The sequence below is a fragment of the Schistocerca gregaria genome, chromosome 1 (genome assembly GCF_023897955.1).
Source record: "Schistocerca gregaria isolate iqSchGreg1 chromosome 1, iqSchGreg1.2, whole genome shotgun sequence".
Taxonomy (NCBI): Eukaryota; Metazoa; Arthropoda; class Insecta; order Orthoptera; family Acrididae; genus Schistocerca; species Schistocerca gregaria.
The window spans coordinates 757,014,897-757,042,257 of record NC_064920.1 but is presented as its reverse complement, the minus strand read 5'-3'; the positions used below and the strand labels follow the sequence as shown (position 1 = coordinate 757,042,257).

The window sequence follows — 27,361 nt, the reverse complement described above, 5'->3', positions numbered from 1 at the left end:
TTTTTTCTGAATCATTTGTTGATCACGTTGGCCCTGTAATTAGTGGGGAAGTTTCAGCTGTGTCGAAGAGAGCCTGCAATCACTGAGTCTGTGTTAAATCGTCCAGAAAGGATTCGTACACATCTGTAATTCGGAATCTTTCGTAAAAGGAACAAATTGTCCAAACGATTGATTCTCCCGACTAACTTCAGTGTTTAACAGTAATAATAAATGTAAAGATCTCTTACAGCAAGCCGGCCGCTGATTACCAAGACGAAGGACTCCACCAAAGATTCTATTTGGCTGATTCCTTTTATCCCCCGACCACGTAATGAAATCTTATATTAAAAACTATACATAGATAAAGGAGAGAAAGAGAGAGAGCGAATGAAAATAGAGATAATACTAATAATCCTCCATGAGTCTAATTTTTCGCCTGTCTTATCACGGATCAGCCAAGAACTGGGAGGGCCTTACTTTACTGTATAGACTTATGTGTGAAGGTGAAAGGATCTTAAAGACAACAGGTACACGTCTATACAGACAAGACATTACACAGAGATAGTGGCTAGCTGCATTGATCATCTATTCTTAGAGACGGCAACTTATGATACGAACATAAAAATGTTAAAATGGCGAGCGTGACAGGACACGTTTTTGGACGTTGCTAAAATAATTTTGTTCTCTATTTCAAGTCAGCTACGACGAGCTAACCTAACTGACACTTGGAAAAGAGAGGAAAGAGTCGCAGGTGTTATAACTGTATCCACAAATAAAATGTAATGACAGAACACTAGATGCAGAGAAAAGGCGAAACTATATTTTATTATTAAAATTTGCTAGTTCAGTTGAAGTATACGCTTTTATATTTAGTGTTATTTTTTTTATTTGAACATTGATTTTTTGTGTTCATGTTAGATATAGGAAGTATTTTGAGTGACCTGTCCCAGTTGCATTTATCTGTACGTGTATATTAAGAAATTAGACACAGAACTACTCTCGTGTGAAGGAAGTTACATTTATTGACAGTAGAACATTTATATGATTTTAAATAGGATGAGTCAAGCAGAGAAAAGCAGCACTCATCAGCTGTTAGCACTGATAATAAAGAAGCAGTAAGAAGTGTTGTAAGACCGATGGCTACAGATAGCGCAACAGAACGCCCTGTATACACGACTGCGGGTGTAACAGCGAGTACACAGCAGGGATTAGATCCAATGGTAATTATCATGAGACAGATGCAGATGATAACCGAGAGCATGAATACTTTGAAAACCGACATTAATGCGAAATTTGCCTCAGTTACTGAAGGAAAATATGATTTGAATACGAAATTAGCCTCAGTTACTGAAGGGCAGGAAAATCTGAAAACCGATATTAAAACACAATTAGTGACAGTCACTCAAACTCAAGAAGAGATTATCATTTTTTATTAATTATCATGAGACAGATGCAGATGATAACCGAGAGCATGAATACTTTGAAATCCGACATTAATGCGAAATTTGCCTCAGTTACTGAAGGACAATATGATTTGAATACGAAATTAGCCTCAGTTACTGAAGGGCAGGAAAATCTGAAAACCGATATTAAAGCACAATTAGTGACAGTCACTCAAACTCAAGAAGAGATTCTCATTATTTATTAATTATCATGAGACAGATGCAGATGATAACCGAGAGCATGAATACTTTGAAATCCGACATTAATGCGAAATTTGCCTCAGTTACTGAAGGACAATATGATTTGAATACGAAATTAGCCTCAGTTACTGAAGGGCAGGAAAATCTGAAAACCGATATTAAAGCACAATAAGTGACAGTCACTCAAACTCAAGAAGAGATTCTCATTATTTATTAATTATCATGAGACAGATGCAGATGATAACCGAGAGCATGAATACTTTGAAATCCGACATTAATGCGAAATTTGCCTCAGTTACTGAAGGACAATATGATTTGAATACGAAATTAGCCTCAGTTACTGAAGGGCAGGAAAATCTGAAAACCGATATTAAAGCACAATTAGTGACAGTCACTCAAACTCAAGAAGAGATTCTCATTATTTATTAATTATCATGAGACAGATGCAGATGATAACCGAGAGCATGAATACTTTGAAATCCGACATTAATGCGAAATTTGCCTCAGTTACTGAAGGACAATATGATTTGAATACGAAATTAGCCTCAGTTACTGAAGGGCAGGAAAATCTGAAAACCGATATTAAAGCACAATTAGTGACAGTCACTCAAACTCAAGAAGAGATTCTCATTATTTATTAATTATCATGAGACAGATGCAGATGATAACCGAGAGCATGAATACTTTGAAATCCGACATTAATGCGAAATTTGCCTCAGTTACTGAAGGACAATATGATTTGAATACGAAATTAGCCTCAGTTACTGAAGGGCAGGAAAATCTGAAAACCGATATTAAAGCACAATTAGTGACAGTCACTCAAACTCAAGAAGAGATGAAATTAGTCCAGATTGAGATTAAGCAGCAGTTACAAGAAAGTTTTCCGAATTAGAGCCGCGGATAGAGGCGAAGACCAAGGAACTCAAAGATCAGGCCGAAGAGCCGGAACGAAAATTAACTGCTCAGCGCGTACGTGTCGAAATGAAGGAGTATGTGACTATTAAGGTAGATACCGTACGGGAACAAGTGGAAATGGTTCCGCAGTTAGTTCAAAAGCAAGACGCCATGGCATGTGCAGTTGCGCAACTTCCTGAATTGGCACGTATACAGACTAACCTAAAGGAAAGCGTTGAACATCTGACAGTGCGTCAAGATGTTATAGACCACCAAATTAACGTATTAACGGGTAAATTATCCGAAATCGCATTAGAAAACAAAAGGCTAATGTGTGAAAACGTTCAGCAAAATGTTAAGGCAGCATTCCAGAAGTTATCTGGCAAACAGGAAGAGAATTTGTTTGCGAAAGGACTTGAGGAGGTGCGACAGCAGTTAGGTGATGATTTTGAGCATTCGAAGCAAATGATGGAAGGGTCGATGCGCGCTTCACAACAAAGCTCAGAACAAATGAATACAGGGCAGCAGCAGAAGTTGGCAACGACTATAGAGCCAGTTACTGTCCATTCGCACACAATATCGACTTGTGCAAGTAATTCAAACATTAAATTGCCACAAGCTGGTTGTTCGTGTGAATTCTTCTCTACCGGAGATTACAAAAGCCTTTGCCATGCCGAAGAAAAAATGACAAAGCATCGGCAATTCCAGATTTTTAACCCTAACAAAAGGGGGGTCCATCCAATTGTTTTTATTCGAAGTTTCAGAGGAGTGCTACCCAGAAATTGGTCAGAGTGGCAGAAGATCAGTTTTGTTACAGTATGTATACAAGATTCGGGGGCGATCTGGGCCTCGGACATGACTTCTGTTTGCCTGACATATGACGATTTTGAGAAGGCGTTTTTAGTAAAGTTCTGGTCTAAAGGGGTACAGGAACGCCTAAGGCAGGAGGTGCTCTACCCAGAGCCTTCTCCTTTTCGAAAGGAAGTCTTAGAAGGTATTTCGAAAAATATATAAATAAAACGAGATACTGGGACAGACCTATGCCCTATGCCCTTGCCCTTGCCCTTGCCAGACGTAATAAACATACTAAAGGCAAGACTACCAACTAGCATCCAGAATCAAATGATTTACGGCAGCGACAAAGACTTGCTCAGGACGTTAGATCATATAGATATTATCGAAGAGAACAACCAGAAAGCCCGTAATAACAGATTTCAATATAGGGCGATAGAACCTCCGCCAAACGGTAGGCAAGGTGGAAGTATGGGTTATACCAATGGCGATCAATCGACGCTTCGGAATGAACAGAGTTCGTTAAATAATGGAGGAACCCCTCAAAATCTCAATAGCAATCCCGGAAATGGTCTTGCGAGTGGCTATTCAAGGAACAACAGAAACGGGAAAAGATACAACCCCGTGTGGGGGAACGAAAGAAATGTCAGACCCCAAGCCTGGAATAATAACAATAATAGAAATTGGAATCAACCTGGAGGAATTAATTCAAATAGTCAACATCAGTGGGGACGGATATCTCCGAATCAACCGGTAATTACCGAAGTGACGGATGATGTCAACCAGCAGACAAATCAAAATCCAACAAACTCGTAAGGACCCACTCGTGCCCCAGAGGAGCGGTCAACAATTGGTTGAGATGCAACAGGATATGTGTACCCATGCTAACGTATAATGATGGACGATTACTGGCAGATGAACTGACCGAGGACTTAGAACCACAAGATGAGGATAAGGAACAGGTGGCAGTAGCCGAAGTGCAAGTCATAATGGAGACCGTACCTACAGTGGCGATCTTAGACACAGCTGCAACCACAAATGTTATTTCGGAGGCACTATTCAAGAGGATCAGAAATATAAGACGAGTACCAGTTTTTCCAGTTCAAAATTGCAGAATAATAGGAGCCGTTGGGGCTCGATCAGCTAATGTAAAGGTGCAGTCACTACTTGGTGTGGAATTCGGAAATGTAGCAATATTAAGCACATTCCTTGTTGTGAAAAATTTGGTGGTAGATTGCATTATCGGAGTCGACAGCATACGTCAATACGGATGCAGAATAGATTTAAAAACAGGAAAAATTTGGTTGAATGTTAATAAACAAGAAATTGAGTTGGAGTTGTTGAAAAAAAAATCCTTACGAGAAAATATAATTGTGGGGTCAGTGTGCAAGTAATCAGGACAGCCAAAAAGTCTAAACAGCACGTAATTAATGAGTTCCAAGTCAAAGAAGATTTCGGTCAATTGCTGTTTGAAAAGTGCGCCTAGATTTACTTTAGCACGCGTACGGCATAACGGTCCGGATGAAAATTATGATAATCTTATTTTTCAAAACGCTATCTAATTCTATTTTTCATGGTGATTAACAGTATCTATATATCTTTTTGATACGTCTATGAATGACTACATTATTCCACTTTGAAGATTTCAGAGTCTAAGTCATTTTTTTCAGAGACATTATTCCACTTTTAATTAAGTGAAGAAAGTTAAAGTTCTTATACATTGAGTTCCGTATGGGACTTAGACTCTGAAATCTTCAAAGTGGAATAATGTAGTCATTCACAGACGTATCAAAAAGATATATAGATACTGTTAATCACCATGAAAAATAGAATTAGATAGCGTTTTGAAAAATAAGATTATCATAATTTTCATCCGGACCGTTATGCCGTACGCGTGCTAAAGTAAATCTAGGCGCACGCGTACACGTACGACAGGATGGACGTTGTGTATTTGTTGGATGTAGAGTTAATTTTAGCGTTGATATTAACGACACTTTCGGTCATGGTAATGGTTGGTTTACAGTAGCTATTAAGTGAAGATTTACTTTAGATTTACTTTAGCACGCGTACGGCATAACGGTCCGGATGAAAATTATGATAATCTTATTTTTCAAAACGCTATCTAATTCTATTTTCCATGGTGATTAACAGTATCTATATATCTTTTTGATACGTCTATGAATGACTACATTATTCCACTTTGAAGATGGGACTTAGAGTCTGAAATCTTCAAAGTGGAATAATGTAGTCATTCATAGACGTATCAAAAAGATATATAGATACTGTTAATCACCATTGAAAAGTGTTGTATAGTCGTAATAAGAGGAAAGTGTCTGTAAATAAATCTGTATTTATTTGGATTAAGGGTAAAGGTGTATGTGAGTATGTTAAGTTTGTTGGTGACTGTACTTTGTTGATACCCACTGCCGTACGTGTACGCGTGCGTCTAGATTTACTTTAGCACGCGTACGGCATAACGGTCCGGATGAAAATTATGATAATCTTATTTTTCAAAACGCTATCTAATTCTATTTTTCATGGTGATTAACAGTATCTATATATCTTTTTGATACGTCTAGATTTACTTTAGCACGCGTACGGCCGGTCCGGATGAAAATTATGATAATCTTATTTTTCAAAACGCTATCTAATTCTATTTTTCATGGTGATTAACAGTATCTATATATCTTTTTGATACGTCTATGAAGCGTCTACAGTGTATAAAACGATCGAGAACATCGAGTTCGCTACAACATCTGGTGATAAGAAGAACCGCATACCAATTAAATCTGTTGCCGCTACTGCTCTTGTGGATGGACCTTGTGTATTTGTTGGATGTAGAGTCGAGGGACAAGAAAGGGAAGCAGTGGCTGGGAAGGGAGTGAGACAGGGTTGTAGCATATCCCCGATGTTATTAAATCTTTATATTGAGCAAACAGTGAAGGAAACAAAAGAAAAATTCGGAGTAGGTATTAAAATCCATGGAGAAGTAATAATAACTTTGAGGTTTGCCGATGACATTGTAATTCTGTCAGAGATAGCAAAGGACTTGGAAGAGCAGTTGAACTGAATGGATAGTGTTTTGAAAGGAAGATATATGATGCATATCAACAGAATCAAAACGAGGATAATGGAATGTAGTTGAATTAAGTCGGGTGATGCTGAGGGAATTATATTAGGAAGTGAGACACGTAATGAAGTAAACTAGTTTTGCTATTTGGGGAGCAAAATAACTGATGATGATCGAAGTAGAGAGGATATAAAATGTAGACTGGCAATGGCATGAAAAGCGTTTCTGAAGAAGAGAAATTTGTTAACATCGAGTATAGATTTAAGTGTCAGGAAGTCGTTTCTGAAAGTATTTATAAGGAGTGTAGCCATATATGGAAGTGAAACATGGACGATAAATAGTTTGGACAAGAAGAGAATAGAAGCTTTCGAAATGTGGAACTACAGAAGAATGCTGAAGATTAGATGGGTATATCACATAACTAATGAGGAGGTAATGAACAGGATTGGGGAGAAGAGAAGTTTGTGGCACAACTTGGCTAGAAGAAGGGATTGGTTTGTATGACATGTTCTGAGGCATCAAGGGATCACCAATTTAGTATTGGAGAGCAGTGTGGAAGGTAAAAATCGTAGAGGGAGACCAAGAGATGAATACACTAAGTAGATTCAAAAAGATGTAGGTTGCAGTAGGTACTGGGAGATGAAGAAGCTTGCACAGGATAGATTAGCATGGAGAGCTGCATCAACCAGTCTCAGTAATGAAGACCATAACAACAAACAACAACACTCCAGGCTAATCAGGTATTGCAGACTTCGATACTATGTCCATTCTTAGTTGTAACTGTTCACTTTAACGAAGGTTGAGTCCAACAATAATATTCCAATATTTGAAGTTCATTAACTCGTCGTACACTATCAGAATATGACTTCAGTTCAAGGTCTTAAGTCAGAATAACTGAGAAAAAGTCCGCGCATCTCTATCACACAATATTACTTTTTTTGAAAAGAAACAATCTCTTAGCGTTCCGTTTGTAGTACTATAACGAACGGTGCTCTCTCTCGACTTGATAGCAAGCAAGCTAGCAAGCGACTAACGTTTCCATGATCGAGCATTGTAGACGCATTGAATTTCGCCGCGTTTACAACTCTCTTTCACAATAAATTTTATCTCTGACCGACATATCACTTTGAACTTAACTTTCGTCGTACTGATTTGCAGTTATTACTGAGAAGTTTGATAGCTAATTATAAATAACCTCTCTTTCTTTCTACCTTTATATCATAACATACTCATCTACATCTACATGTCTACTCTACAATTCACATTTAAGTGCTTGGCAGATGGTTCATCGAGCCACTATCATACTATCTCTCTACCATTTCACTCCCGAACACCGCTCGGGAAAAACGAACACCTAAACCTTTCTGTTCGAGCTCTGATTTCTCTTATTTTATTTTGATGATCATTCCTACCTATGTAGGTTGGGCTCAACAAAATATTTTCGCGTTCGAAAGAGAAATTTGCTGACTGAAGTTTCGTAAATAGATCTCGCCACGACGAAAAACGTCTTTGCTTTAATGACTTCCATCCCAACTCGCGTATCATATCTGCCACACTCTCTCCCCTATTACGTGATAAAACAAAACGAGCTGCCCTTTTTTGCACCCTTTCGATGTCGTCTGTCAATCCCACCTGGTAAGGATCCCACACCGCGCAGCAATGTTCTAACAGAGGACGAACGAGTGTAGTGTAAGTTGTCTCTTTAGTGGACTTGTTGCATCTTCTATGTGTCCTGCCAATGAAACGCAACTTTTTGCTCGCCTTCCCCACAATATTATCTATGTGGTCTTTCCCAGGTACTTAGAATTGTACTATTTATCTAGTAATAGAATTGCAACGGATTTCTTTTGGAACTCATGTGGATCACCTAATACTTTTCGTTATTTAGCGTCAACTGCCACCTGCCACACCATACAGCAATCTTTTCTAAATCGCTTTGCAACTGATACTGGTCTTCGGATGACCTTACTAGACGGTAAATTACAGAATCATCTGCGAACAACCTAAGAGAACTGCTCAGATTGTCACCCAGGTCATTTATATAGATCAGGAACAGCAGAGGTCCCAGGACGCTTCCCTGGGGAACACCTGATATCACTTCAGTTTTACTCGATGATTTGCCGTCTGTTACTACGAACTGCGACCTTCCTGACAGGAAATCACGAATCCAGTCGCACAACTGAGACGATACCCCATAGGCCCGGAGCTTGATTAGAAGTCGCTTTTGAGGAACGGTGTCAAAAGCTTTCCGGAAATCTAGAAATACGGAATCAACTTGAGATCCCCTGTCGGTAACGGCCATTACTTCGTGCGAATAAAGAGCTAGCTGCATTGCACAAGAACGATGTTTTCTGAAACCATGCCGATTACGTATCAATAGATCGTTCCCTTCGAGGTGATTCATAATGTTTGAATACAGTATATGCTCCAAAACCCTACTGCAAACCGACGTCAATGATATAGGTCTGTAGTTCGCTGGATTTCTTCTACTACCCTTCTTAAACACTGGTGCGACCAGCGCAACTTTCCAATCTGTAGGTACAGATCTATCGGTGAGCGAGCGGTTGTATATGATTGCTAAGTAGGGAGCTATTGTATCAGCGTAATATGAAAGGAACCTAATCGGTATACAATCTGGACCTGAAGACTTGCCCGTATCAAGCGATTTGAGTTGCTTCGCAACCCCTAAGATATCTACTTCTAAGAAACTCATGCTAGCAGCTTTTCGTGTTTAAAATTCTGGAATATCCCATTCGTCTTCCCTGGTGAAGGAATTTCTAAAAACTGCGTTCAATAATTCCGCTTTAGCGGCACAGTCGTCGGTAACAGTACCATCGGCACTGTGCAGCGAAGGTATTGACTGCGTCTTGCCGCTTGTGTATTTTACATACGACCAGAATTTCTTCGGATTTTCTACCAAATTTCGAGACAATGTTTCGTTGTGGAACCTATTAAATGTATCTCGCATAGAAGTCCGTGACAAATTTGGCGCGTCTGTAAATTTTAGCCAATTATTGAAATTGGTGTTCATCAAAACTTTAAGGTGTTATATTATTGTCAAAGTTGTCGTACCTGTCACGATAACACTGTTCCCTACTTTAAATTATCATGACATTCTTATTTGGGTTTTCTGGTTTCCCGGGGCGTTACAGTACCCTTAGACTTCAAGAAGGATGTAAAAATTCCAGTTCCAAAGAAAGCAGGTGCTGACAGGTGTGAATATTACCGAACTATCAGTTTACTAAGTCGTGGATGCAAAATGCTAACACGAGTTATTCACAAAAGAATGGAAAAAAACTGGTTGAAGCCGACTTCGGAGAAGATCAGTTAGTATACTGGAACACACAAGGCAATACTGACCTTACAATTTACCTTAGAACATAGAATGAGCAAAAGGCACACAGCGTTTGTTGGTTCAGACTATGTTAACTCAAATATACTGAAATTCTGAAGTAGGAGGAATAAAATGCAGGGAGTAATAAGTTATCTACAACTTGTACAGAAACCAGACGGCAATCATTAGCGCCGACGGATACGAAAAGGAGGACGGTTGTTGAGAAGCGCGGGAGTCAGGTTTGCAGGCTATCCCTGATGTTATTCATTCTGCACATGGAGCAAGGAGTATAAGAAATGAAAAGCAATTTAGAAAGGGAATTGAATTTCAGGAGAAGAAATAAAAATTTTGAGGTATTCCTTTGACATTGTAATTCTGTGAGAGACAGCAAAGGACTTGGACGAACAGTTGAACGAACTGGCGATGCTGAGGAAATCAGATCAGGAATGAGACACTACAAGTGGTAGGTAAGTTCTGTTGTTTGGTCAGAAAATAACTTATGATGGTTGAAATAGAGGATATATAAAATGCAGATTGCCAATAGTAAGAAAAAGGGAAATTTGAAAAGTAACTATGAAGAAAAGGAATTTACTGACATTTGATATGAATTTAAGTGTTAAGAAGTATTTTCTTAAAGTATTTAAGTATTTGCTCGGAGTGTAGACTTGTACGGAAGAATGACGTTAACCAGTGGTTCCTAGCCGTTTTTAGACCATTACCTCTGAGTGCAATCAGACTTTAGCTAGTGCTCCCCCCCCCCCTAGCCCCCGCACTATCACCTAACTAAACTGTAAAATGAAAGACTTTTCTTGGAACACTTTTGTTTTTAAAAGATATGGAAGATGAATGATATTTGGTTTATGTTAGTGTGTGTATGTATGTATGTATGTATGTGTGTGTGTGTGTGTGTGTGTGTGTGTGTGAGAGAGAGAGAGAGAGAGAGAGAGTTAGAATGAATGACGAAGGAATTCATGGTGCATCGTAAGTGTTGCCTACGACTTCTTCTCAGAAGAGAAAGCTAACTATCCACAGTGAGGGCAGACACATTCGGTACAAAAGAAGCTTCCCCTGCACTACTCTTCTGCATTGCGGCACTTGCTTAACCTGCACGCTGCAACACCATTTAAAATCAAACAATTTCAGGTGTGTGCTCTATACTTACCATTTGTAAGTCACTTCATTGCTGCGCTCCTTACTTCTGAACTGGCAGAAATCGGACGACTTCAGGCTCTTAATGCTTTATGCCTAACCACTCTAATAATAATAACTTATTACAACAATAATAATAAAACTGTGTCCATCACTATACTAGCCCTTATGTAGTTAGTGCTGTGTCGTGTTGCCAGTTAACTGATTTGTCTGTTTCGAAGGGAGTAATGAAGCAATTTCTGGACTACTGCAGCTACTATCTACAACTTGGAGAATATTTTTTCTCGCGGTATTTAGCATTTGTTATGTATATGTCTCATGTTTATAATCAAAGATGAACTAATTGAGAAAAAGTAATTATTGATAACTTACTGAATCAATATTAAAGTCTTACAAAATTCTGATAATAGTAATGATATTTTGAAGATAACAGAATCGAATTGTTTAGTTTTTACACCTCAGAAAATTTCATTTAACCCCTCAGGGGGTAATTACCCCCAGGTTGGGAATCACTGACTTAGACGATAGACGGTTCAGACAAGAAAATAATAGAAGCTTTTTACATGTAGTGCTGCAGAAGAATGGTTGATATTAGACGGGTAGATTGAATAATAAGGAGGTACTGAATAGAACTGTGTAGAAAAGAAGGTTATGGTACAGTCTGGCTTAAAGCATGGATCGGGGATCGGTTGACAGGACATATCCTGAGGCATCAGCGAATAGTCAGTTTGGCCAAGAGGAAACTGGGTGGTGGGGTGGAGAGGGGAGGTGGAATTGGAGACCTGGGCTTGACTATAGTTATGCAGAGATGAGGAGGCTTGCGGAGAATATATTGCCTTGGAGGTCTGCATCAAATCGGTCTTCGGACTGTAGTCAAGTAATATGTGGACGTGAAGATAACACTAGACTAATAACAGCACACTTAATGGTATAATTTGCCATTCTTCTTTTCATTTATCCGTAATTGGAGTGAAGAAGACTGGAGTTTAAAATTGTGTCGTTCACAATACAATTTGTCAGACTTAATTATCGTTTGCTGTACATAGTGACTTTGCTGTCAATTTCTGCCTGAGAATGTTATTCTCTTCATTAACCTCCAGACCTAATTATTATTAAGGGCTCCGCCCTGGTAGATACTATGTTACACTACAGGCGACTACTGTAACATACACAGAGGCGACAAAAATTTTGGGATAGCGACATGCACGTATACATACGGCGATAGTATCGCGTACACAAGATATAAAAGGGCAGTGCATTGGCGGAGCTATCATTTGCACTAAGGGGATTCATGTGAACAGGTTTCCGACGTTATTATGGCCGGACGGCGGGAACTAACAGACTTTCAATGCGGAATGTTAGTTGGAGCTAGATGCATGGGATGTTCCATTTTGTAAATCGTAGGGAATTCAGTATTCCGAGTTCCACAGTATCAAGAGTGTACCCAGAATATCACATTTTTTGTCACTACCTCTTACCACGGACAACGCTGTGGCCGACAGCCTTAACGACCGAGAGCATCGGCGTTTGAGTAAAGTTGTCAGTGCTAACAGACAAGCAACACTGCGTGAAATAACCGCAGAAGTCAATGTGGCGCGTACGACGAATCTATCCGTTAGGACAGTGCGATGGAATTCGCCGTTAACGGGCTGTGGCAGCAGACGACGGACGCGAGTGCATTTGATAAAAGCACGACCTCGCCTGCAGCGCCTCTCCTGGGCTCGTGACCATATCGTTTGCGCCCTAGACGATAACTCTGGCCTGGTCAGATGAGTCCCGATTTCAGTTGGTAAGAGCTGATGGTAAAGCTCGACTTTGGCGCCGACTCCACAAAGTCATAGAGCCGAGCTGTCAACAACCTGGTCGTAACTCCGTAGTGGAGTGGTATGTGTTTACGAGGAATGGACTGGGTCCTCTGGTCCTAGTGAAGCGACCATTGACTGGAAATGGTTATGTTCGGCTACCTGGAGACCGTTCCTGCCATTCATCGACTTTCTGTTCCCAACCAACCATGGAGTTTTTAGGGATGACAATGTTCCATGTCACTGGGCTGGAATTATTCGCTACTGGTTTGAATAACATTTGGACAATTCGAACGAACGAATTGGTAACCTAGATCGTCAGACATAAATCCCATCGAACAGTTAAAGGACATAATCGAGAGGTCAGTTTGTGCACAACATCCTACAACGGCAACACTTTCGTAATTATGGACAGATAGAGAGGAAGCGTGCCTCAGTACTTCTGTAGGGGACTTCCAGATTCTTGGTGATGAAGAAGTAATTCTAATAACAACGTAGTTTCTGTTGCCTTGTATTTGTTCGATGGCTTTTCACTGCGGATCGTGCGAAGACTTAATACAAGGATGGTTCATGTGCTAAACTTTAATGTGAACTTTGTTGTCGAGTCGTTGCAAACTTTCAAAAATGGCCCTGAGCACTATGGTACTTAACATCTGAGGTCATCAGTCCCCTAGAACTTAGAACCACTTAAACCTAACTAACCTAAGGACATCACACACATCCATGCCAGAGGCAGGATTCGAACCTGCGACCGTAGCTGTCGCGCGGTTCCAGACTGAAGCGCCTAGAACCGCTCGGCCACATCGGCCGGCTGGAACTAACAACAATTTGTCTGTCTTAAGTCTCCTGGTAAGGTCATGTCTATTTTGCACTAGCTCTGAATGTGCATAACATTGCCTTAGTATCACACCTTCAGCTGTACGATGACGAATCAAAATGTTAGTATCACTATAGACTGCTATTTCACAGCATTTCTTTCAGCTTTGCAGACTACGGTATGCTCTCCGTCAACACGTTTCCGATCTGTGCGTTGCGTACTTTTTTGTGTTTAATCAAAAAATGGTTCAAATGGCTCTGAGCACTATGGCACTTAACATCTGTGGTCATCAGTCCCCTAGAACTTAGAACTACGTAAACCTAACTAACCTAAGGACATCACACACATCCATGCCCAAGGCAGGATTCGAACCTGCGACCGTAACAGTCCCGCGGTTCCGGACTGAAGCGCCTAGAACCGCACGGCCATGTGTTTAATCATTACACGAACGTGACGAATAATATTCCCCCACTGCGAGTAGTCTGGTTCATCGTAGATCCGCTGTTTTAAAGATTGAGCCCTCGCAACAGTATGAAGCTAGCAGTGAAACGTCTGTCAGCACATTCGGCCCACATATCTCTCGGAGTTAAGTGAGGCAGCGTGCAAAAAAGGCATTCCGCCAACCCCCTATCGTGGCAACACACACGTGCAGGACATGCGCGCAAAATGGCCGTCCGCCAGAGACCCCCGGAGAATGTCAGGGTTCCTGTAACACGATGCTGACGGTGTCTACCGCTAATGTGAACCATGCGTATCACGCTTTGCGCGGCTGAAAAGCCATAGTCGTCTTCTGTTTGTAGAAATTAACGTAAGAAACTACGTCCTCCTCGAAAGAGTAGTAAGAAAGGAGAAAGAAAATGTTAGTAATACTCTTTCAAATTTATTCAATTACAACTGGATACACAGAGCGGTGGAAAGAGAATGTAAGATGAAAGATCACCCAAGAAAATCCTTCGATCGGAAAGGAGGGAGAGACAGGCCGACCAAGGAAACGATGGACGTAAACTTTATGAAGACGGAACAGGCATGTGCATTATCCCCATATGTAAGACGACGACGACGGAGAGTTCGCTGACGGTATTCATACATCATTATCTGGACGTTTTCGTACTTTTCGCCCTCATTGCTACTACGACTCTCCCAACGAAGTTCACACAAAGCAGAAAACTATGATGACTCTGACCGATACATCAACTGTAAACAAAATTTTCGCCCTACACCCAATGTGCGCATAGACATACGTTGTGCCAAATTTAAAATTATGTGTCCAACTACTACTGGACACTGTGTCCTTCGTGAGCAAATTGAGAGCTATTGACAGTCAGATACTGCTGCCTAGTCCAGTCGGTAAGAGCCTTGCCCCTAGAGGCGCCACTATGCCTTTCAAATAATTTGACATAAATGTTCAGGGGGAATGACAGAAGGTCTACAGTCACGAATATGAGCCGGAAACTCTATCAGCGTACAGGAAACTCTGCCAGACGTATCACAAAATAGATAATGGCTACTTATCTCAGTAGACATGCAGCACTAAACCTCTCACACCAGTCTTCCTGCCTAAATACTCCAGAGTGACTGACATCTGACGATTTTTGCTGGAGCATCGTTTTGAAGATTTTGCTTATCCCAAATCCAATCAACGAGATTACTTGTTCATCATTACATACCCATCTCTTACACAAAATCCTGATGACTAAATTGATGATAGTCGCAAACACCACCATGTGTAGTTTTCTAACTATACGTTCTGATAATGATCTATACCGCCATTTCAATGTAGCTTTCAAGAAAAAATGCTCGATAAATTGGTTCGCACCTACCAGAGCTTTTCTTACACTGTGTACCCGATAAGCTACTAACAACTAGCCAAAGACCCAATCTCTTATTTATCAATGTCTTCAAAAGACATGCCATTTAGCCAGACCATTTGTCTCCCTCTATCTTGCGAGGTTGATTGGTAAAGCATTCAAAGGTATGAAGCACTGTGCCGGCCCGTTTTTGTAGCTTTTGTGCCTCTGCGCTACGTTTTGGGAGCAAGAATTGTAGTAACAACAGAAAAGATTCGGAATCGTTTTGTAATCTGTCGCGCGCTGGCCTCGAAAGTTTGCCGTACGTTTATGAGAAAAAAAATGTTTCCCCCTTCATATCACTTACGGCTATCTGGCTAATCGGACATCAGTGTTATACGCCCTACTCATCCGGTTTCCAAAGAGACTCATACACCGCGATTATCAAGAACACCCAGGAAAATGTGTAGCAAAAATAACATCATCAGCTGTGTGTATTGGTAAATGGATGTACAGACACTCAAGAAAACGTCACATGCAAACGATCTGAACTGTTTCCTTCGTAGATACTATGAATGCAGGAATGTCACTTGCTCTTCCATGCAGTGGATTTTGCCAGAACACGTTGTTTCCTGCTGCTGCTGCACCTGTGGCACCAATCGAATGGGCCGTGCCATCTTTTTATTACGTATACATTATTGCGGAACACCTGCATCCCTTCATGCTTGATGCTTTCCCCAATATCGATGGCATTTCTAGCAGGGTAAATGACCTTGTCAAAAGGACAGAGTCGTGCTACAGTTGTGTCGGAAGCATGTCTTCAGCACATAGAAGAAACCGAGAAGATCCAAAGAACATCCGTTTTGTTCTAGGTTCAGTTCAGAAAGCGCGAGAGCATCACGGAGATCTACAGATACATCTACATGATTGCTCTGCAATTCACAATGAAGTGCCTGGCAGAGGGTTCATCGTGCCACATTCAAGCTATTTCTCTAACATCCCACTCTCGAACAGCGCGCGGGAAGAACGAACACTTAAATCTTTCGTGCTACCTTTGGTGTTATTTTATTATGATGACAATTACACCATATGTAGGAGAGCGCCAACACAATATTTTCATACTCTGAGAAGAAAGTTGGTGATTGAAATTTCGTGAGTAGATCCAGTCTTTTAATGATTGCCGCCCCAATTCGCGTAGCATTCTCTCCCTTATTTTGCGATAACACAAAACGCGTTGCCCTTCTTTGAACTTTTCCAACGTCGTCCGTCAATCCGGTCTGTTGTGCATCCCACACCGCACTCCATAAGAGGGCGAAAAAGCGTAGTGTAAGCTCAAAAAAAGGCCCTGAGCATTTTGAGACTTAACATCTGAGGTCATTAGTCCCCTAGAACTTAGAACTACTTAAACCTAACTAACTTAAGGACACCACACACACCCATGCCCAAGGCAGGATTCGAACCTGCGACCGTAGCGGTCGCGCGGTTCCAGACTGAAGCGCCTAGAACCACTCGGCCCCACAGGCCGACCGTAGTGTAAACAGTCTCTACAGCAGACCCGATACATTTTCTAAGCCAATAAATCACAGTCTTTGGTTTGCTTTCCCCAAAACATTATCTATGTGATCGTTGCGATTTAAGCTATTAGTAATTGTAATCTCTAAGTATTTAGTTGAATTTTCACCAGTAGACTTGTGTGGTTTATGACGCAACCAAAATTTAAGGGACGCCTTTTAGTACTCATGTAGACGACTTCACACTTTTCATGATTCGAAGTCAATTGCCACTTTTAGCACCATACAGATATCTTTTCTAAACCGCTTTGCAATTTTTTCGACCTGATCACTTTATCAGACATTAAATGACAGCATAATATTCAAACAATCTAAGATCGCTGCTCAGATTGCCTCCTAAACCGTTTATGTAGATCATAAGCAGTATAGGGCCGATAACACTTCCATGGAGAACGCCTGATACCACTTCTGTTTTACTCGATGATTTTGCGTCGATTACTACGTACTGTGACCATTCTAAGGGGAAATCACGAATGCATTAGCGTAACTGAGACAATAGTCCATAGGCACACAATGATCAGAAGTCGCTCCCAAGGAACGGTGTCCAAAGGCTTCTAGAAATCTAAATATACGGTATCATTTTGACATACACTGTCGATAGCACTCATTACCTCGTGAGAAAAAAAATAGTTATGCTTCACGAGAATGATATTATCTGCACCTGTGTTGACTCTTTGTTAAGAATGTTAATATGTTCCAAAATCCTACTGTAAATCCACGTTAGCGATATGGGTCTGTAATTCAGCAGATTACTTCCTTTCTTGGACATTTGTGTGACTTCTGCAACTTTCCAATCTTTAGGTACAGATCTTTCTTCGAGCGAGAGATTGTACATGATTGCTAAGTATGGAGCATTTGTATCTCTATACTCTCAAAGAAACCTAACTGGTATACAGTCTGGACGAGAGGATTTGCCGTTATTAAATGATTTAAGCTGCTTTGCTACAACGAGGATATCTACTTACAAATTACTCATGTTCGCAGTTGTTCTACTGTCGAATTACGGAATACATACTCCGTCTTCTTTGGTGAAGGAATTCCGGAAAACGGTATTTAATGCAAGAATAAGATTTTCACTCTGCAGCGGAGTGTGCGCTGATATGAAACTTCCTGGCAGATTAAAACTGTGTGCCCGACCGAGACTCGAACTCGGGACCTTTGCCTTACGTGGGCAAGTGCTCTACCAACTGAGCTACCGAAGCACGACTCACGTCCGCTACTCACAGCTTTACTTCTGCCAGTATCCGTCTCCTACCTTCCAAACTTTACAGAAGCTCTTCTGCGAAACTTGCAGAACTAGCACTCCTGAAAGAAAGGATATTGCGGAGACATGGCTTAGCCACAGCCTGGGGGATGTTTCCCGAATGAGATTTTCACTCTGCAGCGGAGTGTGCGCTGATATGAAACTTCCTGGCAGATTAAAACTGTGTGCCCGACCGAGACTCGAACTCGGGACCTTTGCCTTTCGCGGGCAAGTGCTCTACCAACTGAGCTACCGAAGCACGACTCACGTCCGATACTCACAGCTTTACTTCTGCCAGTATCCGTCTCCTACCTTCCAAACTTTACAGAAGCTCTTCTGCGAAACTTGCAGAACTAGCACTCCTGAAAGAAAGGATATTGCGGAGACATGGCTTAGCCACAGCCTGGGGGATGTTTCCAGAATGAGATTTTCACTCTGCAGCGGAGTGTGCGCTGATATGAAACTTCCTGGCAGATTAAAACTGTGTACCCGACCGAGACTCGAACTCGGGACCTTTGCCTTTCGCGGGCAAGTGCTCTACCAACTGAGCTACCGAAGCACGACTCACGTCCGGTACTCACAGCTTTACTTCTGCCAGTATCCGTCTCCTACCTTCCAAACTTTACAGAAGCTCTTCTGCGAAACTTGCAGAACTAGCACTCCTGAAAGAAAGGATATTGCGGAGACATGGCTTAGTCACAGCCTGGGGGATGTTTCCAGAATGAGATTTTCACTCTGCAGCGGAGTGTGCGCTGATATGAAACTTCCTGGCAGATTAAAACTGTGTGCCCGACCGAGACTCGAACTCGGGACCTTTGCCTTTCGCGGGCAAGTGCTCTACCAACTGAGCTACCGAAGCACGACTCACGACCGGTACTCACAGCTTTACTTCTGCCAGTATCCGTCTCCTACCTTCCAAACTTTACAGAAGCTCTTCTGCGAAACTTGCAGAACTAGGACTCCTGAAAGAAAGGATATTGCGGAGACATGGCTTAGCCACAGCCTGGGGCTGCAGAGTGAAAATCTCATTCTGGAAACATCCCCCAGGCTGTGGCTAAGCCATGTCTCCGCAATATCCTTTCTTTCAGGAGTGCTAGTTCTGCAAGTTTCGCAGAAGAGCTTCTGTAAAGTTTGGAAGGTAGGAGACGGATACTGGCAGAAGTAAAGCTGTGAGTACCGGACGTGAGTCGTGCTTCGGTAGCTCAGTTGGTAGAGCACTTGCCCGCGAAAGGCAAAGGTCCCTAGTTCGAGTCTCGGTCGGGCACACAATTTTAATCTGCCAGGAAGTTTCATATCAGCGCACACTCCGCTGCATAGTGAAAATCTCATTCTGGAAACATCCCCCAGGCTGTGGCTAAGCCATGTCTCCGCAATATCCTTTCTTTCAGGAGTGCTAGTTCTGCAAGTTTCGCAGAAGAGCTTCTGTAAAGTTTGGAAGGTAGGAGACAGATACTGGCAGAAGTAAAGCTGTGAGTACCGGACGTGAGTCGTGCTTCGGTAGCTCAGTTGGTAGAGCACTTGCCCGCGAAAGGCAAAGGTTCCGAGTTCGAGTCTCGGTCGGGTACACAGTTTTAATCTGCCAGGAAGGTATTTAATGGTTCAAATGGCTCTGAGCACTATGGGACTTGACTTCTAAGGTCATCAGTCCCCTAGAACTTAGAACTACTTAAACCTAACTAACCTAAGGACATCACACACATCCATGCCCGAGGCAGGATTCGAACCTGCGACCATAGCGGTCGCGCGGTTCCAGACTATAGTTCCCCCCGGGCCGGCCAAAACTGTATTTAGTGGCACTGTCATCGTCACATCATCATTGTGATCCCGCAATGAAGTTACTGATTGTGACTTTCCGCTGATATTGTTTGTATTGTTTGTTAACTGGGGACCTACAAACGAGGAGAGGCTCCGTCCCCGCCGCAGCCGCAGTGGTCCACAACCCCACGACGACTACCGCAGTCCACTTCACCCCTCCGCCACCCCACACCGAACTCAGGGTTATTGTGCGGTTCGGCCCCTTGTGGACCCCCCAAGGAACGTCTCACACCAGACGAGTGTAACCCCTAAGTTTGCGTGGTAGAGTAATGGTGGTGTGCGCGCACGTGGAGAACTTTCTTGCACAGCAGTCGTCGACATAGTGTAACTGAGGCGGAATAAGGGAAACCAGTCTTCATTCGTCGAGGCAGATGGAAAACCGCCTGAAAACCACCCACAGACTGGCCGGTTCACCGGACCTCGACACAAGTCCGCCGGGCGGATTCGTACCGGGGACCAGGCGCTCCTTCCCTCTCGGAAAGCCGTGCATTAGACCGCACAGCCAACCGGGCGGGCTTCCGCTGATATACTTTACATACGACCAGGATCTCTACGGGTTTTCTGCCAAGTTTGGACACACAGTTTCGTTGTTGAAACTATTAAAAGCGTATCGCACGGAAGTTCGTGCTAAATTTCGAACTTTTCTGAAACTTCGCCAATCTTAGGGGTTTTGCGTTCTTTGAAATGTGGCATGTTCTTTCGTTGCACCTGCAACAGTCATCTCACGGGTTTTGTGTACCATGGGAGGTCAGTACCGCCTGTTGTTAGTTTATTTGGCAACGACTGTTGGTACTGTTTCTTTGAATCAAAAAACGACATAGCGTCTCGCATACATAAACAGCTGGGCGGAAGTGGAGACTGCCTCCTAGGAAAATACTCTGCCAACTCCAGTGGCAGACATCGCAGTAGAAGCGTTCTGCATCACGGTATAGTTTGCAGCTAAAGTTTCGAAAGCGCATGTCCATTATTCCTAGGCATATCTTGCAAAGGGTCCATCCCAACAGAAAGTTAGAGATTCGAGATCGCACGGAGGCTTACCAGTAGTCGTTATACCCACGAATCATTCACCACTGGTAATGGAAAAACGGGGTAGTGTGAATGGTACTCTCCACGACACATCGTAAGGGTGGCTTACGGAATGTATGTATGGTTGGTGCAGATATGAACCCGATGGAACACATCTCGGGCGCTACTGTGTGCCGAGTCCACTCCCAGAAACGATCGGCCCATAGTTTACGGCGGTTAAGTGACCTGTGCGGAGACATCTGGTACCTCATACCTCCGTAAAACTACCAAGGAGTTTTCCAGTCCATGCCACGCAGAATCGTCGCTGTGTTGCTTACAGAAGATGAGATGAGACCCCACTAAGCAGGTAGTTATAATGTTTTGACTCTATTTTGTGCATGAGAGAGGCATTTTTCTCATATTTCCACAAGTTCCATTTGGGTTTTGAGGCATGTAAAGGCACTTCAGTAACTCCTTACGATGTCTGATAAAATCAGAGCAAAATGGCTGAATGTGAATGCCAGTATGGTTACCTTGTAAAGGGCAAAGTCAATTTCTTTGCCTATTCGAACTAATATCCGTCCCTGATATCACTGTCGTTTGGATGTTGAATATAAATCTTCCTCGCTTCCTTTGGTGTAAAGTCTGACATAGTAATAGGAATTTGAAAACTGAGTGACACTGTGTGGTTGACTTATAGACCGAACATAGTTTAGATGATATTTTGAAGCCTCCATCAATGTAATTTACTTTCTCTCCCTTTGACAACGTTGATAATATGGTTTTTCCTTATTCAGACAGTACTGTCTGTGTGAACATCGTCAGCTGGTTGCAAACTATGGACCCACACACAACATTTTAACTACGCTTTCCAAAATTTGTAACCCAGTAATTCAGTTACTGTGTTACTATTAAAGATTTTTGATTGAACGAACAGGTCCAGAATCGTACCGTAATCGTTCGCTAACTGTGGACAGACATTTCGTAGCCGCAGTGGCGGGTACTAATAGTTTAACGGAGAACACGTCAAGGCCATCCTGCCACTTAAACGTCATTAGCAACCGGCGCCTGGGGGACACACAGTGTCGAGTTTTCGAGGGCGAACACCGTTACGCTATTAGCAACAGCACCACACATTTATCGATGCGAGTGCAGCTGCCACTGGAGGTCAAACTAAGCCCGGAGTAGAGAGCAGAGCGCTTAACCGTGTGGACAGGTAAACTCGCAAGTGTGAGAAGCGTACTAAGTTCTTACGACGCCACCGGCCGGAGTGGCCGAGCGGTTCTAGGCGCTCCAGCCTGGAAGATGAAAATGGGTCCTCTATGAGGATCCAGAACGCAAAAGGCACTGGCTCTCTCTGAATGAATCGCATGAAGCAAAGCTAAACCATGTTTACACCATAAAAAGGCGGTTTTCTGTGTTGGATGGATTATTCGCATGGTCACTGATTGTGAAGTGCTGAAATCTGGGCAAACTATGACTGCAGACCTTTAATGTGAACATATGGATCGAGTAAATCAGTGTTTAATTGAAAACTGTCCAGTGATAGTCAACAGAAAAGGCGTTATTCTGAACCGTATAATGCGAGACCGCCCTGCGCAGTGGTTAGCACACTGGACTCGCGTTCGGGAGGACGACGGTTCAATCCCGCGTCCGGCCATCCTGATTTAGGTTTTCCGTGATTTCCCTAAATCACTCCAGGCAAATGCCGGGATGGTTCCTCTGAAAGGGCACGGCCGACTTCCTTCCCCATCCTTCCCTAATCCGATGAGACCGATGACCACGCTGTCTGGTCTCCTTCCCCAAGCAACCAACCAACCGCCCTGCGCAAGACGAACTCTGGTAAAAATTAATGAACTGGGATGGTATGTATTGCCTCAACGACAATACTCGTCCGATATTGCGCCATCGGATTTCCATCTATTGTGATAGCCACAACGTGAATTATGTCCAAACTGTCATATCCAGATATTTTGCTCAAAAGTCAACTGATCCACCACTGAAATTTTGCGCACTAGATTGCGAAAATTTGTTGATAACAAGGTTGGCTTGTCACGTCTCTGCACAGGTTCACTACACCAAACTGCACTCGATGTGACCTGCGAGGCGCTGTCAGGGCGTTAACTACATTTTGGATTAGATTGATTCTTTTTTTTTCAATCTTTGCAGAAGAGATAAGAGAGAATAAGTTTCCTCGTTTGGAGGTGATTAGGTTACAGACGGTTGGTAGTTCTCGTGGAGTTGCCAGGAATGGTTTGCTGAAGTAGCAATTTATTACTCTTCCTTTAATCAATTTATTGTTCTAAAAAACACACAAAAACACATTTGTTTAGTGACATGTCGCACCTAAACTCCTTACCAGAGTGTCAGATGCTCTCAGTAATGACCGGGAAGGATCTCTATCAGGGACGAGTGCTTGCGCTGTCACTACCCACTGGTCTCTTGGCCTAACTACACACTTTGAACTTTGAACTAGTTCACTAGTACTCGAGGGCCACTTGAACCATCGTACAAGATACTGGAACCAAGCAGTGACTTTTTCCTCCTATTCACTGAAATCTTTCTATTCTAACTCCTTGAATAAGAGACAGGCTGCCTCTGTTCAGTGCCAGTCCAGTGAATATTGTGAAACGCTACTTAGCTTACAGCTGCTGCCTGTCCATCAGACACAGTTGAAGTGTCTATTACTCCACCACGTGCTGCTGCGGAGAGTCACTTCCCTGTGGTCGCTCGCTACTGAAACCCAATACTGACCACTAGTCTGCTGCTTGCTGATCTCTTATTTCGCTCTTGATTGATTATGGGACACACGGCCTTCTCTGGTATGTTCAAATGCTCAAATGAATGTGAATTCCTAAGGTACCAAACTGCTTAGGTCATCGGTCCCTATACTTACACACCCATGCCGAGGGAGGACTTGAACCTCCGGCGGGAGAGGCCGCGCAATGCGTGACATGGCGCCTCAAACCACGCGGCTACTCCGCGCGGCTCTCTGGTATCTGTCTGAAACATTTCCGTAGAACCTCCCCTCGACATGTGATCACCATAATCCTTTGCATTTCACGGGGAAATTTCTTGAGTATGGTGACACGTGGGCCTTTTCGGCCCAACTTCCCAATCGATGCAAATTCTGTTGTGAATGTCCAAAATGTGACATTCCAAATTTTTTAATGTATAATTGCAAATGTAAGGGTAATGAAAGGACATTTTCACCAGTGTTTCATCCAACATTGTTATCGAAATCTCATTCAAAATAATTATTCGAAAACAAGACTAAGCTTACGCAATTGTTCTTCAATAATAATGAAAGTAGGGAAAACTTCGTTATTCGTGAACAATCAGGGACGAACAATCCTCATTTCTTTGAATGTAATATCCATATTTCTACAATCAGTTTAGCAAAATAGGGCAACAATCCGTCACAACAGGTGTAAATTAATTTTGTGATACGTGGGTCGAAATGACCCATAGAGGAAAACGAAGTTTTACCTTACCTAGAAACAGCTGAGACCGCAACCACTAAACCAGCCACTCAGAAACCAAGTGAAACGTATGTACGTTGTCGCTCCGGGCTCTCATGACCTTCAGTGTTGACAACACAATCCCTCTAACATTCCGCTCGGGCCTCAAAGCCCTACGTGTCATGAAAAGGATTAGTGTTTGATTATCGAACTAAATTCCACTCGTTTCTTCTTATTTCATTTATCGCGACCTTCGGTGCGTTGGCTTGACAATGGAACTGTGCACACTCATCTACTTATGATCTGAAGATTATTAAAATTTTCTTAGATCGCAACAGATTGCATCATTGGTTAAAAATAAAAGCTTGTTAACATTTCAGTTAGAGCTAGTAGAAATCCTTGGGTGACAGAAGAAATATTGAATTTAACTGATGAAAGGAGAAAATATAAACATGCAGTAAATGAAGCAGGCAGAAAAGAATACAAACTTCTCAAAAATTAGATCGACAGGAAGTGCAAAATGGCTACAGGACAAATGTAAGGACGTAGGGGCTTATCTCACTAGGGGTAAGATAGATACCGCATACAGGAAAGTTAGAGACCTTTGGAGAAAAGAGAACCACTTGTATGAATATCAAGAGCTCAGATGGAAACCCAGCTCTAAGCAAAGAAGGGAAAGCAGACAGGTGGAGGGAGTATATAGAGGGTCTATGCAAGGGCGAGGTACTTGAGGGCAATATTATGGAAATGGAAAAAGATGTAGATGAAGATGAAATGGGAGATATGATACTGCGTGAAGAGTTTGACAGAGCACTGGAAAACCTAAGTCGAAACAAGGCCCCTGGAGTAGACAACATTCCATTAGAAGTACTGACAGCCTTAGGAGAGCCAGTCTTGACGAAACTCTACCATCTGGTGAGCAAAATGTATGAGACAGACGAAATACGTTCAGACTTCAAGAAGAATATAATAACTCAAATCCCAAAGAAAGCAGGTGCTGACAGATGTGAAAATTACCGATCTATCAGTTTAATAAGTCACAGCTGCAAAATCCTAACGCGAATTCTTTACAGACGAATGGAAAAACTGGTAGAAGCCGACCTCCCGGAAGATCAGTTTGGATTCCGTAGAAATATTGGAACACGTGTAGCAATACTGACCCTACGACTTATCTTTGAAGGTAGATTAAGGATGGCAAACCAACGTTTCTAGCATTTGTAGACTTAGAGAAAGCTTTTGACAATGTTGGCTGAAATACTCTTTCAACTTCCTAAGGTATCAGGGGAGTGAAAGGGTGTTTACAATTTGTACAGAAACCAGATGGCAGTTATAAGAGTCGAGGGGCATGAAAGGGAAGCAGCGGTTGGGAAGGGAGTGAGACAGGGTTTTAGCCTCTCCCCGATGTTATTCAATCTGTATACTGAGCAAGCAATAAAGGAAACAAAAGAAAAATTCGGAGTAGGTATTAAAATTCATGGAGAAGAAGTAAAAACTTTGAGGTTCGCTGATGACATTGTAATTCTGTCAGAGACAGCAAAGGACTTGGAAGAGCAGTTGAACGGAATGGATAGTGCCTTGAAAGGAGAATATTAGATGAACATCAACAAAAGCAAAACGAGGATAATGGAAAGTAGTCGAGTTAACTCGGGTGATGCTGAGGGACTTATATTAGGAAATGAGACACTTAAAGTAATAAAGGAGTTTTGCTATTTAGGTAGCAAAATAAATGAGGGTGGTCGAAGTAGAGAGGATACAAAATGTTGACTGTCAATGGCAAGGAAAGCGTTTCTGAAGAAGAGAAATTTATTAACATCGAGAATAGATTTAAGTGTCAGGAAGCCGTTTCTGAGAGTATTTGTATGGAGTATAGCCATGTTTGGAAGAGAAACATGGACGATAAATAGTTTAGAGAAGAAGAGAATAGAAGCTTTTGAAATGTGGTGCTACAGAGGAATGCTCAAGATTGATTGGGTAGATCACATGACTCATGAGGAGGTGCTGAATAGAATTGGGGAGAAGAGGAGTTTGTGGCCCAAATTGACTAGAAGAAGGTTGGTAGGACACGTTCTGAGGCATCAATGGGTCACCAATTTAGTATTGGAGGGCAGCGTGGAGGGTAAAAATCGTAGAGGGAGACCAAGAGATGAATATACTAAGTAGATTCAGAAGGATGTCTTCTGCAGTACGTACTGGGAGATGAAGCAACTTGCACAGGATAGAGTAGCATGGGAAGCTGCATCAAACCAGTCTCAGGACTAAAGACCACAACAACAACATTTCGGGCATTAATAATCGCTTCAGCTATATTTAGTTCTGTATTTTGGATCACTACCGGTTTTTTGGAACTAAAAAGCAGATCTTCAGGTGAACATGTGACTGATAAAGTGGCATTTAATGCCACGAAACCGGTAGTGGTTCAATAACAAAGGACTAAATACTGGTGAAGCGGTTATTAATACCAAAGATGACTGTTTATAGCTGTGGTTGGCGTACCTACTAGGTTGTCAGCACTTTTTAACAGTCATTATCTGTTTGAATTTAATGTAAAAGAACGATATTATTTTCCGGTCTCCCTAAGATGAGCTGGTTGTATGGAGTAAGCTAAAACCTATCAATAAAAACAAAATAAAATCTGTTCAAATGGCTCCAAGCACCATGGGACCTTGCTACAGAAGAACGCTGAAGATTAAATTGGTAGAACACATAACTAATGAGGTGGTATTAAATAGAATTGAGGAGGAATTTGTCGCAAGACAAGAAGAAGGGACCAGTTGGTAGGAAATGTTCTGAGGCATCAAGGGATCACAAATTTAACATTGGAGTGCAGCGCGGAGGGTAAAAGTCGTAGAGGGAGACCAAGAGATGAATACACTAAGCAGATTCAGAAGGCTGTAGGTTGCAGTAAGTACTGGGGGATCAAGAAGCTTGCACAGGATACAGTAGCATAGAGAGCTCCATCAAACCAGTCTCAGGACTGAAGACCACAACAACAACACCAT

The 27,361-nt window shown here is 42.2% G+C and overlaps 1 protein-coding gene and 1 non-coding gene across 2 annotated transcripts in view; one reads left to right on the top strand and one right to left on the bottom strand.

The window, feature by feature from the left end:
* The window catches only part of LOC126267874 (uncharacterized protein ZC84.1-like), a 214,398-nt gene that overhangs the window by 83,053 nt on the left and 103,984 nt on the right, over positions 1 to 27,361 (top strand). The gene's annotated exons all lie outside the window — the stretch shown is intronic.
* Trnat-cgu (transfer RNA threonine (anticodon CGU)) lies at positions 17,967 to 18,041 on the bottom strand. Its single transcript has one exon. It is a non-coding gene; the product is annotated as a tRNA-Thr (tRNA).